Source organism: Podarcis gaigeae, assembly GCF_964106915.1.
Source record: "Podarcis gaigeae genome assembly, chromosome: 11".
Lineage (NCBI taxonomy): Eukaryota > Metazoa > Chordata > Lepidosauria > Squamata > Lacertidae > Podarcis > Podarcis gaigeae.
In genome coordinates, this window is record NC_139687.1 from 31,227,022 (window position 1) to 31,244,922 (window position 17,901).

The 17,901-nt window shown below is 46.8% G+C and overlaps 1 long non-coding RNA gene across 2 annotated transcripts in view; it reads left to right on the top strand.

Annotated features, from left to right (window-relative positions):
* Positions 1 to 1,644: 1,644 nt before the first annotated feature.
* LOC310827375 overlaps positions 1,645 to 17,901 on the top strand; it is a 132,244-nt gene continuing 115,987 nt past the window's right edge. The window contains exon 1 of one of the 2 annotated variants that reach the window (XR_014556305.1): positions 1,645 to 2,294. This is a non-coding gene — a long non-coding RNA (uncharacterized lncRNA). Of the gene's footprint in view, positions 2,295 to 13,230; positions 13,460 to 17,901 lie in introns of those variants that run through there. The other variant, XR_014556306.1, reaches the window with a different exon arrangement.

Consider the following 17,901-nt stretch of genomic DNA (forward strand, 5'->3'; position numbering starts at 1 on the left):
GAAGTGTGCAGTTTTTTGGGATACAGGGTATCGTGGAACATGAGGACTAGAGACTTAGGATTTCTCCTTCATTCCCCGTCGCTGTTAGGGATTCGTTTGTTTTTAGAGGAACTTTTAAAGGCTTGGCTTTGCCTTTCGGTTCAATCACAATTTCATTCGTGCGCAGTTAAAATAGGCACCTGTGCGAACCCAGAAGGGGAGCGCGGATGGACAGAAACAACAGGAAGCTGCGGATCCTGAACAGGCCCGGAGGATTCCTTTGCAAGAAATCATTTTGAGAAGGATCGCATCCCTGCTCAATTCCCCTGCCTGCGCGTCTCGGTGTCTTTAGCGCACTGCGGAATCGAGGAAACTGAGCGAACAATATGATCGAATAATGTCCATGGCTATTTTGGCTGTCGATCCTAATTCCAGTGCCACCAAATTTCTGGAAGAAACTCGTGCTTGTGGGAACGCACGCGGGCAGAATCGCCCAACCAAAAATGGCCACTTTTTGAAAGCCCCGTTGGCTTTGGCGAGAGAATTAAAGACCGTCTGTCCGAATAGGACTTCAGAGTGCGTAACGTTAACTGGATCGCGGCCTTGCAGAGTAAGTTATGCTACGGCCAGAATTTCTTCATATGAAGTGGAAGTACTTTCCATGGCGGCTTCTTTCAAAATCCAACTATTTTTTTTTAGGCTACAGTTCTGAACGCGCTTGGCTGAGAGTAAACAAGGAGATTTGCTTCCCAAGAAACGGGCATAGGATCGGACTGCGCGGGTCTCGGCCATCCCCGCTGGATTCAATTGAACTACTGTATCTACAACGCGCCCGTTTAGAACCTCTGAGGTTGTTTTATTTTGCTTTCTTGTTTTGTTTCTTCTATTTCAGCGTGCTTGGCAACACTAAAATCATTGTATCGTTATTCCGCAACACGCCCATAAAATCAATCGCAGAATCAAAGATATTAAAACAAGACAAAATAAACATAACGAGAATAATGGAACCCGCAAGAGCCATCTGTGTAAGTCTCTCCTTTAGTCTGTCACCCTGGCCGGCACCTTACATTTAAACACATTTACAGCGCAATCCTGTTTATTCAGATATCCACTGTTTTTAAGGTACGTGGGTGTATAGGATACCCAAGGAAATGAGTTGGGATTTCTATGGAATTCGCTCCCGCAAGAGGTGGCTTTTAAAGAGGGTTAGGCAAATCCATGAAGGAGGATGCCATGAATGATTCCATAGGGTCAGAAGCAGCAGCAATGCTTCTGAGCGCAAAGTTGCTGGGAATGGCCGCTGGGGAGAGGGCTCCTGTGTTGGGGTCCTGCTTGGAGGCTTTCCATGGGCATCTGTGAGAACAGGACGCTGGGCTAAATGGTTCATTGACCTTTCCCTATGATATTGGACAGGCACAGGATTGCGCTGTGAATTGGCACGTCCTGCTAACCTCAGAGGGACTTGCTCCCAAATACATTTTCTTATGGCAGAATCGCAACTTCAGCGTATCTGGGTACAAGCGTACCAACCTGAACAAAATTTTGTGTGTTGTGGGGGGGGGGGAGAGACCCAGGTAAGCCCCGCTCCACATAATCGATCACATGACACGCTGCAATCACACTATTTGAATGGCAATCAATGCCCATCAACTTGGGAGGGGGCCCCTCAGATATTGGGGGGGGGGGGCGGAGACCCCTTGGCCCCTAGGAGTTGGCTCCTATGTCTGGGTGGGAAATGTGTTGGCTAAGGACCGGAATAACCGAATTGCTATGTTTGTTCAATCCGGTGTGGAGTTTCAAAGAGTTATTGCTAAGCTTGCCTCTGTTGACCCAAGATGCCCGCATCTCCCCGTTTCCTCCCCGTCAGTGGCTCTGAGCTTGTGAAGCTGCCCTAGCCACAATTCGAATCGTTGCAGGACTCTTTGGTGCAACATCGCATCAGCTCGAGTTCCGGCTGAAAACTTTCTCTCTCGGGGAGAGACGCGCAGTTGAGACGACCTGAGCGTTTTGTTCAGCCAGTTTCCTTGCCTCGGTTCTTCAGGCGTGCATGGCCTCAATTCGCCACTAGAGGTCACTGTCCCATCGCAGTCTCGCTCTCGCTCTCTCTCCCCAGTTCCACCTCCCTTCACTCTTAAACTCAAATTAGCACAGTATTAATTAACGCTGTAGTCTATCAACCGGCTTTCCACAGCACAGTGCAAACGCAGGGTATGTGTAGAACAAAGAAAAAAACTAATTCCTGATTTATTTTCAAATGACACCAAAAAGCCCCATCGTCATTCACAAAACTGGAAGCGAGCGTCCGAGTTTCCAAGGTACAGTTCCTTCTGTCTTTTATAACTTGGGGTCTTAATTTCCTTGCGATGAACTCTCTTCTCCGCGTGCATGTTTCCAAGGTGGGAGGGGGCAGAAGGAGAACGGACATTTCCCCCTTGAATTCTCTCTTGTGCCGGAATATAACTCTCTTCCTCTAACCAGCCTGATTTTACTAAAATAATAATAATAATAATCTCGTTTCCTATTTAATAATCTACATTGGAATGAATAATAATACTTCAATTATCTCAGTGTTAGGCTTTCATCCCCCCCTTCCCCAAGATGGGCTTCATGTTTCGGTTTTAGAACAGCATGTATGAAGAAGAGGGAAGAGAGTAAAGTCTTCTTTCTGGGAGACTAGATTTTTGCCCCAGTTAGCTGGCAATCTCTTCAATTGCATGAATGAAGAGGGGTTTGTTTTTAAGGAGCAGAGATAAACAGAACAAAGATACTGTAATGGAAGTAGGAAGTGAAGGTTTTTTGTGGGGGGAGTACGCATTTTTTTCAACATAGACATTATACTGTACTCAGGAACCCTCCCGACGCTGTGACCTTGCCAGATTTCCTTTTATTTTCTGAGTTTTTTGTACGTCTTTTCATTCGCTGTGAAAAGGCCCGGCCAGTTTGTATTTGCCAGCTTGTTCGTGTTTAGACAAACGCCAAGTGTCATTGACCAGATCTCCCACCAGACCTGCCCTGATGGAAAGGGGTTCTATTCGGAAGCGAATAAATTTCTTCTTTTCTCCCTTTCCTCTCCCAGGACCAATTTTACCTGTCTGCTAGGAGGGTGTGTTTTGAAGCACCCGTCGCTTCCCTCTCTCTCTCTCTTTCTAGCTCTCCCTTCCTATAGGCCGGGAGATTTCGGGAGGAGGGAAGCCATTCAGCGGCGGAAGCGATTAAGTGGGGATCCATCATCGCTGCGCCAAGGGCCGAGCTGCCTGAGCGACGGGCGGCGGTCCCCAGGGTGGGGCGGCGGGTGACTGGGGTCAATGACTGGTCCCTCGTAAGTTCATTCGCATTTCCATAGGGGAGCAAAGACATCCGGATGTCAAGCAGTCCGAGGGGACGGGCAGGGATTTGGTGGTCCTTTGTTGGGGAGAAAGGCCCAGGGTCAAATGTCATCCTGCTTCCCCTCCGCCGCCACCCCGCCCCCGAGCTCTCTCCTCAGCCGGGCTGGGCATTTTAGGCGCCCGCCTGCCTCTGCGCCCTCGTCGGAAGCTCTGGGCTGTCCTGGAGGTGCTCCGATGCTCAGAGAGGCGCGCACCTTCCAGGCTAGCGGGCCGATCCTGTGCTCCCGGGGCCGTGGAAACTGCCTTCCGCCATCCCACCACCTTCCACACCGGCCCGAGTCATTCGGCTTTCCCCTTGAAGCCCGGTGCATTTCCTTGAAGGTGCCCCCCGTCGATTTCTCAGCCACAGATTTCTTGCTTACAAGAGCCTGTTCCGCGTTACAATGGCCGCGCTGTGGAGCGGGGTGGGTGTGGGTGGGTATGAACGCGGCAGTCAGCTGGAACACCGCCCGTAGGGCTTAATGGGCACAGGATCGTGGGCAAGCTACTCAACAGCCTGGGGGAGCAAGACCTACATTGTGACACACATACACACCTCACTCGCTTCCATCCCGGCTCTTGAAAGGAAAAATAAAACTGAGTCCGCAAATCAGAGCGTTATGTAACAGGTTTGGCACTGCGATCCCTACCAATAGGGATGCAGGAGACTTCTCCCCACGACGGGGTTATCTGCACCTCAGCCGTATAAGGGTAGAGAGTGCTTCTTGGCCGTGTGAGCGCGGTGGGAGGACACGCGTCAGTGGCAGGGATGGAGAAGGGGAAGAAACAGGGAAGCGATCCTCCTATCGCGCCCAAACACAGACACTTACTTGGCACCGACGGCAGCTGGGAATACTCCCTCCAACACAAACATACACATACACGCCACCTTTCAGATTCACATTTATTTGCCCACGGATACAGCGTTTATAGTCAGAAGAGCTTGGCTGTGGTTCTGGGTTGAAGTAGGCAGCGTTGAGCCAGATCCTGCAAAAATCCAAACGGGTGGCTGTTCAGTATGAAAGCCAATGCAGTCCCTTGCAGGATTCACCTGTGTGCCCGTGACTCACCAAGGCTTGGTCTCTATGAAAGAGAAGGAGAGAGCGAGCGAGGAGAACTGGTACCCAAAAGTAGCTTTGATGGCTGGGAGCTGGGGAGGAGGGCTCGTTCACCTTCATCCTAGCACTTAAAGGCATCTTTTTCTCTCTCCTTTTCCAACGCCCACGGAAAGAGTCGCCCGTCTCCCACACGCGATTCGAATCCAAAGCGTTTCCCTTCACTGGAGCGCGCAAACCAAGCGTCTATCGGCTTGCGTCCTTCAGCACGACTGAAAGCGCTTTTGTTTGTGTTGATTGCTCCTTCTTTTTTCCACTCTTTGAAAACACTCCCGACTGGAGGGCTTTCCCCTTCCCCCCGGTAGAATTCAGGATGCCATGGGGTCCTTTTCGAGAACTTTGCCATGATCCGAGCTACCCAGGGGATAGGCGCGCTGAGTCCTTAACGCGGAGGTCCCAAAGGATGCCATCCACAAACATCTCTCGCGCGAGAGCGCTTGCGTTTGGAAACGACTTATGCCTCGATCCTAAATACAGTTTATGAAGCCCCGCTGACTTCAACAGATCTCACGTCTAAGTGGAAGTGCTTAGCGCGCCGCAATTTTAATGGCACGCTTTTAACCCCTCCAAAGTTCAACGGAATCGTTTCGTTTTGTTTTTAAGCCTTTGCACGGTCCCGATCCAAATGGGTTCATCTTGCACCTCTTATTTCCTCAGAGTTAGGCTCGTTTCAGCTGCATTTTCGCTCCTGGTGGGTAGGATAGAGGTATGTGGTTTAAGATAGGGGCTTAGCCCGTTTAGGATTTGAGCTCCAAAAAATCAGATGGAATCTTTATATAGAATTCTTACTAGAGGACGATAGTGGCAAATATGTCACTAAAATGAGACAAGCTGCGGGGTGGGGGGGGGGGTGTCTTCACGATTTTAAAACAATCAAAAGCGTCCAGCAATAGACTAATAAGACGCTGGTTCTTTATTGGCTAGTCAATATCCCTTGGAAATTTCTGAAGGGATTTTCAAGGTAGCGTTTTGTAGCCCCCAGAGTTTGTGATACTTCCGCTGTCACTAGGGGAAAACAAAACAAAACCCCAATTTCGGCAGCTTTGCATAAACCAGGAGTGGCCTTGCTTTAGAGTTATTATGGATCTCATGTTTTCTTTTGTGATAACTGAGCAAGGCGCAGCCAGGTAAATCCTGCGCATTTTCACCCTGGAATATGTCCCAATTGATCAATGGGAGCACTAACTCTAGTAGAAAGCGCGCAGGTGGTTGTAGCTTGAAAAGCTTTTTAAAAAAAAGTTAATAAAAACATGACATTTATTTATTTTTTTATTTTCTTAATGAATTATTTTCGAAGCAGATTGTTCCTTATGGAAAAATTTTGAACTTAAAGTGGAGCGTACACAGAATCCTCAAAAGAGAGTAGTCACCCCAAGAAAGTGGCAAAATGTTGTCCCAAGGTAGAGAGGGTCATAAAAGTTTCCACTAATCTAGAAATAAGGGGGAAATGAAACTCTGCAAAGGTTTTTAAAATGATTTATGCTAATTTTAGCCTCCTTTTTTTATTTAAAAAAACACCAGCTCCCCAAACCCTTCCTAGATACTGTAATTATCACTGATACACAATACAGAGAAAGGCAAACTTTGTATAGCCTGTTCCCATACATATCCTTTCAAAAGTCCCATTGAGTTCAATCGACCTTATTTCAGGTAAGTGGGCACATGACTGCAGCCTTAAGGTCCCCCTGAGTTCAACCCCACTGAGTTGGATATTGTTTATGTTTTTATTATGGTGTGAGCCGCTTTGGTGTTTTTTCAGTTTGTTCTGGGTAAATGAAAAGCGGTATAAAAATCCTTTTGATAACATAAAACAATACATCTGAGATCATCACATGTTTAACATTTCCCCCATTAAACTAAACTGGACTTAAATATTAAATTTGAACTTGATATTGTCTTGTGTTGCTGTTGTTGAAGGGGACCATTGGAAGGAAGTCATGAAAGAGAATGGAATAATAATAACGTCTCCCCATTGAAGTTTCCTGTGCAGCTTCCGTTCATTTCAATGGGACTTGCGCAAGAGATCTTTCTGCTGCTCTGTAGTCCGATATAACCAAATATATATATATTTTTCCCGTTTTAAAAAGAATTTTGAATCCTGTGTGCCCTTGTTAATGGTTTTTAAAAATCTGATCAGCAGTTAGGTTTGGGCCATCATCTCTAGCTCCTCTGCTTCTAAGTAAATAACTCTGACGTCCAAGCAGGCAGGAGATATCAACAGAAGTTGTGTGACCTGCACCTTGATGCTCGCACCCATTTACTTCTGAGGAAGTCCTAGGGAGTTTAGCTGACTAGCCCCAGAAACAAAGCCCCAGATAATCACATAAATGTAGCATGTGAAGTCAGCGGGGCAAGGAACCTCAAAAATCTCATTAGGCAGAAGCATATGCATTGAAGCCGATGATTGCCTGTGTGGTTGGGTATAATCATTCTGCTACAATGGGACCTGATCGATGTTAATCTTAATTCTTCGGTTTAACTGATAAATTGGGTTAAGGTTGTCGCGGGTAGCTATGTAAGCAGTTTGTTTTCAGTTCAGCTGAAATCAGTGAGATGTTTTCTCCATCTCTGCACCGTGACCAAGATGTCCCTCCTTGACTGGTTCGTATGGATGCAAGTGTAGCCCAGAAGCCAGCTACTTATTTCAGTGAAACTGTTTAGGAACGAAGGGTGGGGGGAGTAAACAACTAAGGTATTGGTCCATAAGAAAAACAAAAAACCTCAAAGTCCAGAACTGGGCAATATATTTATTAGGACCAACCAAAATGTCACAAAATAATGAGCAAACCTTCGAGTTCTCCGCACGAGTTTCGAGTTACACAAAGCCATGGGAGGGCGGGGCGACGAGGAAGGACAATACGAAACACGACACGCAGATTGGGCAGGATCTTGTAGCCCTGAGGTCTGCGCTCAGACTTAGTGTCTGTTACATACTGCAAAGTTACACCAAGGTTTCTGAAATAAAGACCTCATGTCAGATTCCAGTTTGTCTGGTTTTTGGTTTATTTACATATAAACCGCCTGAGATCTATGGATGGACTACTACTACTACTAATAATAATAATAATATCATAAAGCCCAGCTGTAACTCAGATCTGTTAACTTTAAACAAAGCTCTTATGAGAATTAGTGAGGTTTATCAGAAATAGTTTATGAGAGTCCCTAAAGCACTCATAATGGTACCCCCATAGATCACTGAGGATGCAGTCTGCAGTTAACAGACCAGGTTGCTTCCAGTTTCATTTAAGGCAGTTTAGTCCTGACAACACTGTACCCGAGCTTTTGACAATGGGTGGGTTTGGGGGGCGGGGTGTGCTTTATTTTGACAGTTGACAACAAACGTTTAGACTGGGGAAATGTTTCATACTAAAAAGAAAGAAAAGAAAAGGATTTTTTAAAAAAATAAAATAAAAAAGTACAAAGGTAATTTCGAACTCCATCCGAATGAAATATACCATGTAATTGATGGTCCACAGTATGAAGTCAGTTAATTTAGTCATTTGGCAATTTTATGGACAATAGAAGGAAAAATTACTCTGCTAATTCCTGGTTTGAATAATAATGGACCGAAATTTTACATGCTTCAGATTATTGCACATTATAAAACAATATGCAGACGATTGTTCTCCAGAAGTTTCTCATAGTCGCATTAAGTTGATTTTCTTTTCATTTAGTGAAATCTGGCCCCAAAATATAATTTAAACGATGTTCCCAGTTTTGTTTTGACATTAAAAACTTTGTTTTGGAGAACATGTTTAAATTATATTACTGCAGAAAATAGATCACTACATTTAAAAAACATAATTAAGTGCACTTTGCATAAAGCCAGATTTATTATACATATTCTATTTAAATTTAACCAGATTATGTGGAAAACTAAGGGCCTAAGACACAATCCACTGGGATGTTCTCATCGCAAGCCCCATAGAAATGAATAGGGCTTGTGCAGGAGAACTTCTCAGTGGGTGGATCTTCAAACAAAGCAGTTTATCCTCCGTTTATGAAACCAATTGTATAATGAGTTCAGAATCTCTCTAAAAGAGTGGGGGGTTGTGGCACCCTGAAGAATTTATTGTAGCACAAAGTTTCCTGGACTAAAGTATACCTTTCCAGGTGACTGGTACACAGAGAGGGGGGGGGAGAGAAATGTACACTGAAAGCCCTTGCTGGATCAGACCTATGGTCTGTCTAGTCCAACATCTGCTTCCCACCCCCTTGGCCAACTAGGTGTATCTGGGATGACCAATAGGGCATGAATGCAATAGCCCTATTTGTGTGTAGATATAGTAAACCGTGGGGCAAAGCCGAAGAAATGCAAGTAAGTCAATTTTTCCTGCAAGACTGAAATCTATGCTAAATAAGGACACAGTGACGATTTGCAACAGCAATGATTCGCAATGATAGTAATGATCAATAAGAGTAGTAATTGGGGTATTAGACCCACGCAAGATCATTAATACCATCCAGAGTGCACGGAAGTCAAAGTTACTGAGAGGGGCAGATCGGCAAAGCGAGTAATTTAAGAAGGGTGTACTGGTCAACTGGAAATTCGTTCGCTTGTTAGCAAGCCCCACTAACCTCATAGGACTTGCTTTCTAAGCGAGACTGAAATGGAATTAAATCTGAGCAAATATGACTGGGGAATGGGCGGGCTTAAGCATGTTTCGAGGCTTCACCAAAGAACCACATGTGTACCTTGATCCTAAATACATTACAGTGGTACCTCTGGTTACGTACTTAATTCGTTCCGGAGGTCCATTCTTAACCTGAAACTGTTCTTAACCTGAAGCACCACTTTAGCTAATGGGGCCTCCCGCTGCTGCCGCGCCGCCGCCACGCGATTTCTGATCTCATCCTGAAGCAAAGTTCTTAACCGAGGTAATATTTCTGGGTTAGCGGAGTCTGTAACCTGAAGCGTATGTAACCTGAAGCGTATGTAACCTGAAGTACCACTGCATTTAAAAGGAGATTGTCTTGACACTGGATTAATTTCCAAGTAATGCATTGAGGACTAGAACTTTACACCCTCTCACAAAATCTGCTTTTAAATTCCGCCTCCTGCCCCAACCACGTTCCAGAGTCCTAAATATGATTACTTGCAAGTAACTGCTTCTCAAATCCGCCTAACTCTCCACTAAATAAATACATCTAGGATTAAGGTGCTAATCTGATTAAAAGGAAGGGTTAGGTTTAACTGGTTTGCTGTATATCGGATTGAATGAGGCGAACTACTCTATTCTGTAGCTGAGTAACAACAAGAATTCGGATTTGCAGGATGCACTCTAGATAGAGCACCGAAAGCGCGCCATCCTTCAAGCGCTATTACCTGGAAGGCGTTCTGATTAGTCATCGTTTGAATAGCGCTTACGCGGTAGTTTTAACCTGCTGGTTAAAGTGGGGCGTGTTGGTTCCCGGTTTTCATTCAGGCATTAACTCATCTGGAGCAGCCCTAGGTAAGCCAATATGGCGATGGACAATTTGCTTGGGGCTGGCATCAGATATCCATAGATAGAATCAGATTGCACTTGTTAACCTCAGCCGGCTCCCAGGCAATGTTGGAGAAATAATGCAGCTGCAGCTTCCTTTTAAAAAGAGCTAGTTGGCTTTTGGATTACTGCACAATGCAACGAGTGTTTACTTGGAAGTAAAAGTGCCATTGTAGCCAGTGGGAGTACTCATAGGTAATAGAACTGCAGCGCAAGTTTGACATATCAGTGGTATAAAACGAATAAAATAGGGTAGGGGGATATCTGGAACGTGTTAGGACCACGGCACTAAGAAACAACTGTATAAGGTTATAGGGGAGTTTTATGTTTTAGTAAAAGATTATTGAGTTATTACAACATATGCCTGATAGAGAGATCCTATGGCTGGATGTCTGCTCTGAAGTCCCATTCAGTTCAATGGAACTTATTCCCAATAAACGGAAATCCTGTGTACATTTAGAAATAAGCCTCCATAGGATCGGGCTGAACAGCCATCCCATTGAAATCAATGGGACTTAAAATGTGATTAGCTGACCAGATAAAATAAATGAAGTGCCTTGAGGGCTTATAAATATTAGATTTCATAGGCATAATAAATAATATTATATTACAACTACGTACTTGAGATCAATAGGAATTACTTCCAGCTGTGTTTAGGATGGAAGTGCCAATCACGTGTTTGTTATAAATGGTCTCTGTTGAAATATGCTGTGTCTGTGAGACTTCCTAGTAAAAAGCCATTTTGTTTCACGGCATTTATAAAAAGAAAACACATTTTATTTCTCTCGACTTTAACAATTCTGTCTTTAAACACACAACTTGGAAGTCGCATTGATTTAACACTTACTTCCAAGCCTTGTGTTTAGGACTAGGGACGAAGTTCTTCAGTACAGTGTCTTGTAAATGCCACTCTATAATTTGAGGCAGGCGAATTCACTAACTCAATCCAAGACGACGGAAATACTAAAGCTGCAATTCTACGCACGTTTGCCTGAAAGTAAAATCCATTTAAACCCCACCCCACCCGTGTAAATATGTTTAGAATTTGAATGTAAAGCACATCGTCATATCTCCCATCATGCACGTGTTCACATCTCTATTTACGCAGCCCTCGCTCCGGCACATAATACCGCTTACATAACTTCATGCCAGCCACCGTCTCCCCCTTGCGCTCGGCGCACCAGTTAAATATTATCTGCCCAATCATACTGGGGCAGAGTTTGCATTAAAAGAGGAGAGGATTATCCCGCTGCATCGGATCTTGTGTAAACTGTGGACAGACTGCTGTAGATGTAACAATTACAACTGCAGAAAGGGGGTTATTTTCAAGGAGGCCTGAGTCAACTAATGTAAGCTGTACCGTGTTGTGTGTGTGCGCGCGCGCAGGTATTATTTTTTTTTAATGCCTATTAGTCTTCTGTAGAAGCACCGCTCACTTTCAGTTCATGCAGAAAATCAAAAAGGCAATTAGCGTGTCTACAATGGCGAGGCTTTTCTGCCTGCTTTCTAAAAGTGTGTGAGAGAGAGGAAGAGAGAAAACGAAATTCCATTCAGAGATCAACCTGTGCGCACAAGAAATCCTTAGGATACAGTGCGAATCTTTGACATTTGTCTTGCGTACACACCTTTCCTTTCAGGGAAACGGCTAATTCTGCGATCCTAGGTGAACTTCTCGAGTTTAATGCCACGTTCCTCTTTCAAGGATGCAGCAATCGGGGCAGTGGAAAGAGCATAGGCGTAGCTAGGCTCTTTGTTGGGGGGGGGGAGAACCTCAGTTAGTTAATTATTATTTTTAATTGATTTATTTGATTGGCTACATCCATGGGAAGGAGAAGGGCGCTACTAAGCGGACATGTTAGGAGCACAACGCCAGCCTTCGAAGCGATGGTTTCCTTCATCCTTCAGGCTCCGATCCGGCCCTCAAGTTGAACTGGCCACATCCGCGAGAAACCAGTCTCCCGCTTCTGAGGCCGTTCTCTCTTCCCCGGTTTAAACTTGGGAGAGACCCATTTATCTCTTTCCCCTCCCTCCCCCGCCACCCATTTGGTTCCCTCCAGGATAGAGAAGAAAGGTGGCGAATGAGTCTTCTCAGGGCTCGCAGACTCGCCCGAAGACCCTCCTACCTAAACAGGTCCAGAGCAAGTCTGGGGGACACGGGGCGGGGGGGAGTCTGAAAAACGCGCGCTCCTTGAAGCAGGCGGCTCGGGGAATGTCTCTCGGCAGGTTGTCTGCTCTGGAACGAGAAAGGAATCTAGTTTATGCGCAAAATAAATCCGGGGCTGAAATGAGCTAGGAGTGGGGGACGACTAGGCTATCTCCCGCAACACGACTGTGTTGTTACGCATATTACTACACATTCGCTACTCAGGCGAGGATCCATTCTCTCGAACCCAGTTCGTCGGGCGATAAAGATCCCCGGGCTGAGAGAAAGAGCGAGTTCCCCCGGGGAAATGTCGGCATGGGTAGGATATGGAGACGAAGGTGTGTGTGAAGGCGGGAGATGCGAGTCTAGGCAGGAGCTGCGCGACGCCGCCCTCAGATTCGAAGCAGCCTCGCCTTACTGGAGAAGAAACCCTGAGGGAATGAGAAACGCGACGCCAGGCTGGTTTTGGTCCCTGAGGCGGATTCCCGTTGGTTTCGCTCACACAGACTAACAGGGAGAGTTTTAGGCAATTTGGCCTGAGGGAAGAGACCGAGTCTAAAAAGATGGAGGGGGGGTATTCTTATTTAAAAAACTTCCTGAAAAAGAAAAAACCAGGTAGAGACTGAAACAGGAAGCTGTGGTGTAGGGAGAAAAAGGAATCGAATCTGTCCAAAGGGCTTCTTGGCGCGCCTCACTGAGGAAAGCTGCCTGAGAACGCAGGACGCATCGTGGGGAAAACAAGAGCCGGAAGGCGAGCTGTTGGCGGGAAGAGCCCGCCACTGCCTGCTGCCAGCCTGATCTCCATTTTAAAGGGCCCCAATGCCAAATACAGTAAGTCCCGTTATTTCAGTGGGACTTGAGTAGCCGACTTCCACGAAGGACATGTGTCACAGCCCCTTCTGGCACTAGGCGGTGGTGCTTTGAGGTTTCGTCAGACAGGACCGGATGCTTCCCGTGGCTTCCCGAATCCTCGCGCCTGCGTTAAAATTGACCGGCTGAGGCGCCTCGCCCGGTTTCCCTTCTCTCCCCCACCCCGCCCCGCCCTTCCGCGAGAGCTATTTGGTCCTGGAGGGGAGGGGGGCTACGGAGGGGGCGTCGCGTCCCAGCAGCCCAGTTAAGGGGCAGCCCCAAAGCCACCTCCCCTAGCCGCTCCACCTCGCTCTCTTTCAGGCGCGCGCGCGCACACACACGCACACGGGCTCTTGGCTCGCGCTGAATGAACAGCGCTCGGTTCGCAAAAGTCAGTCACAAGTATAAGCGCAGGGGGGCGGGGTGCCGTCGAGAGAGGCGCTGAGAAGACGCCTGCGAAGGCCGCCAGCTCGGGAGATGGCCTTGGCCGACGCCTGCGCCGCTCATAGGGCCGCTGCTGAGGTGAGTTACGGGGAGCTGGAGGGAGAGCGAGCGGAGGCGGGAAGCGAACCCTTTCGCCCTGCTGTGGCGCCAGCCCGAGCGAGACTCGGCGTCCTTCTCCAGGCTCCTGAGGGGAAACTCGTGAGGGTGATATAGAAGGGAGAGAGGGAGCGGCGGCGACGGGACGCCGACTATTTCAGCAGCGCTGGAGAAGAGGGGCGAAGCGGAGGAGCGGCGGGTCGCCATCTCCCGCTCCTTTCCTTCCCGCGCTTTGCACCCTTGAGGCAAGAGCTCAGCTCAGCCGCTCTAGAATCCCGGAGGGGGCGGGGACTTTAGAACGCTGAGGACTAGCTGGCTGACATTATTTTACCATTACTGTACTATTATTATTCGATTCTTCCCGAGCGAATGTGAGCGCCTTTCCATTTCTTTGCTGTTAACGAAGCTGTTTCTGCAGAAGAGGGAGGGGATAAATACTCATGCTAACGCGAATACAAATAGATCCCGAAGTTCGATCATCAGGTGGCAACCAACCTAGAGGGTTAAAACAAAAAAACTCTACCAAACTGAACTCCCGTGGCCTTTTGGGAATTTCTGTGGGCATTTATTGCCATTTCTGGGGTCAGGGATGGAAGCGACGCACTTACCCCCGAGGCAGGGGGATCCGAGGTGGCATGACAGCCCTTCGAAAAGGCCAGGCGGTGTTCGAGACCAATTTATTTCTTTATTTTAAAAAGAAACAGGAGGAGGAGGAGGCTATTTCTCAGGGCGTGTTGTTTGCGGGGGGAATGTCGTTTGCTGTGACGCTGGAAAGGTTGGCACTTGTTGGCTCACAGGTGTGTAGACAATTGGCTCCGTGGAAAAGGAGACCAGTTCTCGCCTGGTTTGGGTCCTGGCTTCCCCACCAGCGGGGCCTGGCACTGGGAGCAAGCAGACCAACCATTACCAAAGGCCTCCAGCTTCATCCAGCTCTTGGAAACTCTTGAGCTGGCCGCCAAGCGGGCTCCATTGAACCACCCCGCATCAGCTCTTGCATAAAATATATTATTATAAATCTATCCTCAGTTCAGATATTAGCTTTAAGCCGGACTGATCCCTCCATATTAATTCTAAATATTAATTCTTTTCTGTTTTCTGCTTTGTTGATAGACCTGTGGATCTCCTAAGGGATGATGATTGGGGGAGAAATCAAATTGTTTTGTCTTAACTGGGCTGTGGAAGACTGCGATCCACAGGCCAGTTAACCAAATGCCTCAGTTTAGGAGTTCTGTCTTTACTTTCGTTTAAGTGCAGCTCCAAATACATTCGGCAGTGGCTGATACACTTCCAGCTGAACTTGTCAGAAAATGTGCTCCCATATGCCAGGCCAAACAAATTTAATAGTTACTATAATGCTGTAATACCAATCAGAGGACCTTTAAGGGAATTTACTTCCAAATGGGCGTGCTTGCGTTCGGGATGCAGCCTCAAGTATTCTGGATTAGCTGATAAGTAGATTGGTGTGCCAAATTTTGTTGGCAGAATTTAGCCTGGGAATTGACTTTTTTTTCTGGGGCGGACTGTGCAAAGATGTTTTAATGAGGCTGGGGAGGGGAGGGGGAACCTTTTGAAAATGGCTGCAGAGCCGGCCACTCCCAGGGAGTTATGCAATAGGCCCACCGCATCTCCAGAACTAGCGCCAGCAGAGAGAGCTCTGCACACTGTCAGCTCTGGACTAATCGGCTTGTTTCCTTTCATTGATTAGCACTCAGAAAGCGTGGACAGAAGACGACCAGATTGGGGTCGGGGCGGGGGGAGTGGATTTTGAAGATGACATTTTAGGACAAAAGGTCAGGCCGATTCGTAGTGCCACTGACTAACCTGCGTTTCCTTGTTCAATCTGTATCTTAAAAACAAGAGAGGAAATGTATAAATTGTCTGGAAACCGTTCTCTCCGCTTAAGGATTCGTGCAAGCAATTAAGAAAAGAGTTGCAATCTGGTAGTGCTAAAATACCTAAAATGTGAGGGAAAGACCAGTCTTTTATTTTAAACATTCGCAAGTGGATTTTTAATTTAATGTGTGTATAGCATATTACAATAACTGCATTCGCTAATTCCCGAATGATATTGCCATTGCCATTGTTATTTTGTTTTAAAAGCAAGCATAGCAACAGCAGTTTTCTACACTTACTAGAAAGGAGGGGAAGGAAAGGACTGAGTCAGTCTGATCCACACAACCAAGCTAAGCCGAAATTGTTGGATTTAAATCAGTTTGCGCTCTATGGCAGACACCAAACTTGATCAGCTTCAGTGCATAGAATTGCTTGGGACCGTGTTGTGGACCAGGCCGAGAACAACTGCAACCGTTTCCATTTCTTTCCCCCACGCGGGCCAAGTCAGTGTGTTTAGCTATGTCCAGAAGGGAGTAAAAGCACGTATTGGCACTACATCTGCCTTGGAGAATTGCGGTTAAATGACGCCCTACCCTTATTCTAGGAGATTCAGTGTCGTATAACGGGTGGAGAAATCCACGTTTAAATACATGTGCCGCAACGCTGCGCGTGTTTCCTCGGAAGTACATTGGACCGCTTTCGGTGGTACTTACTTCCTAGTAAGACTGCCGAGGACTCCAGCCTTTGACATGCAAGAACAAACAACAAGAAGAACCGCAAATTAAAATAAAAATAAAAACTGACCCACCCAGCTCGCTGCGGCTGCAAGAAAACTTAATTTTCTCCTATCCCTGTTTGTTTTATTTATTTCTTTTAATGGCCCTAGGTGTAAAAAAGGAAAGAATAAATGAAAAAGATTTATTTATGGATAGGTGTCCAAGACATAAGATATACTCTCTCTCTCTCGCTTGCTCTTAAACACACGCACACGCTTAATTAACTGCTGAAATAAAGATATGAGCGAAATGGCTTCTTGTTCCAAGCATAGGTACTCAGCTACCTGCTGCAAGTCCTGCGTATCATTATAGGCCTCCTTTTGTGTACCCAATCACTTCGCTGCTCTTTCTGTCCCTGAAACTAAGGATTCCCCTTTCAAAGACGAGCTCTACCCTTTTTTTCAGGGTGGTGGCGGGGCGCTCAGAAAGATCCAATGAGGAAACCTTGAAGTTGCCTCCTAGCAGAGAGCGGGAAGATACTGTCCCTTAATGTTACCTTCCTCGGGCTAGTGAAACAGTGCCGCTTCTGTCAGCGAGCTAAGAAGTCATCATACATTCAAAAAGCCCTCAGGGGAAATATATTTTTTAAGGGGAAAGTCGCTCCTCCCTTCCCCCCCTTCCCCAGCCATGTAGAGCAGCGGCAGAGGGTCTACCTGGCCAGATCGTGGGCCTGGCGACGGGGAAGGAGCGAGGCAGGCGAGCTCTGTGGGCAGTAAGTGCTCCCGGCTCTGCGCATCCGCGGCGTGCTTTTCTGCCTTCGTAAGAGAGCCCAGTTAAGGATTTCTAATTGCTTTCTAATTTCGGATTAACCTAATCCTTTATGATTATCGTTTAAAGAAGAGGATTGTCAGCGTTCAGTGGTCTAGCTTGGAGTTTTGATTCGTCTACTTGCTTCCCCAGAGAAGACTCGTTCTGGAAGACCCAGTATTGCACGATTACAGTCCATTGAGTCTCCCTGAGCGTTGGTGGTTATTTGTGGCTATATCTCTCTATCTATGCTATCTATTTGGATGATTGTGCTAGGGCTGTGTTTCCTGGAATTTTAAGAGTGGCTGAAATCTAGTTGCGAAGGTGTTAAATACAAGTGCTGGGTTCCCTACCCCCACTTTCCCCCCTCTTTGTTGAAGATGTTATATCAGGGAGACTAGCGCGATCTTAGCTGTTTAAACGCTTCTTTTATTCAAATACACTCGCCCCCTCCATCCTTCCCACCACCCTTTGGATTTGTGTGGGCAGTCAGTAGGTGTCGCTGTCCCCCCGCTGGCCAGAATAGGGTAGCCAAGAGCCATTCAGGGGCAAGGAATGCTCTGCCTGGTCCTTTCCCTCCAGGGATCCATTAAGGCTGCAAATAGCCTCAAAGTGACAGACAGCACTGGCTCACCTCTCGCACTTGACCATCCTACCAGGACGGGGCGCGCGAAAGTTGTGTCCGTTTAGCTGAGGCATTTTCTGGAAGGCCTCTTCCTCTACTTAAATGGGCACAAGCAATGGATGGGCCGAGCGAGAGAAATCCAGTGTCGGGGATCACCGTCCGCCCCCCACCCCGTGCGCCATCTACATCCAGATTTTAACTTGGTCTCTGCACAATATAATCGCTGCCTCCTTCCAGCCAACCATCCAATTGGTAAGAGAGAGAAAAGGGCCTAATGGAAATAACCAAGGAAATAACAGATCACATCAGATTTTAGAAATTTTTAAATTTTAAAACCCGGTGCTGAATTAGGGAGAAGTAACCATAATAAAAAAAAACCCTACCCAGATTTAGAAAATAAAACTACTCTGCTATTGGGGGAATATGTGGGCTGACGCTTCTTC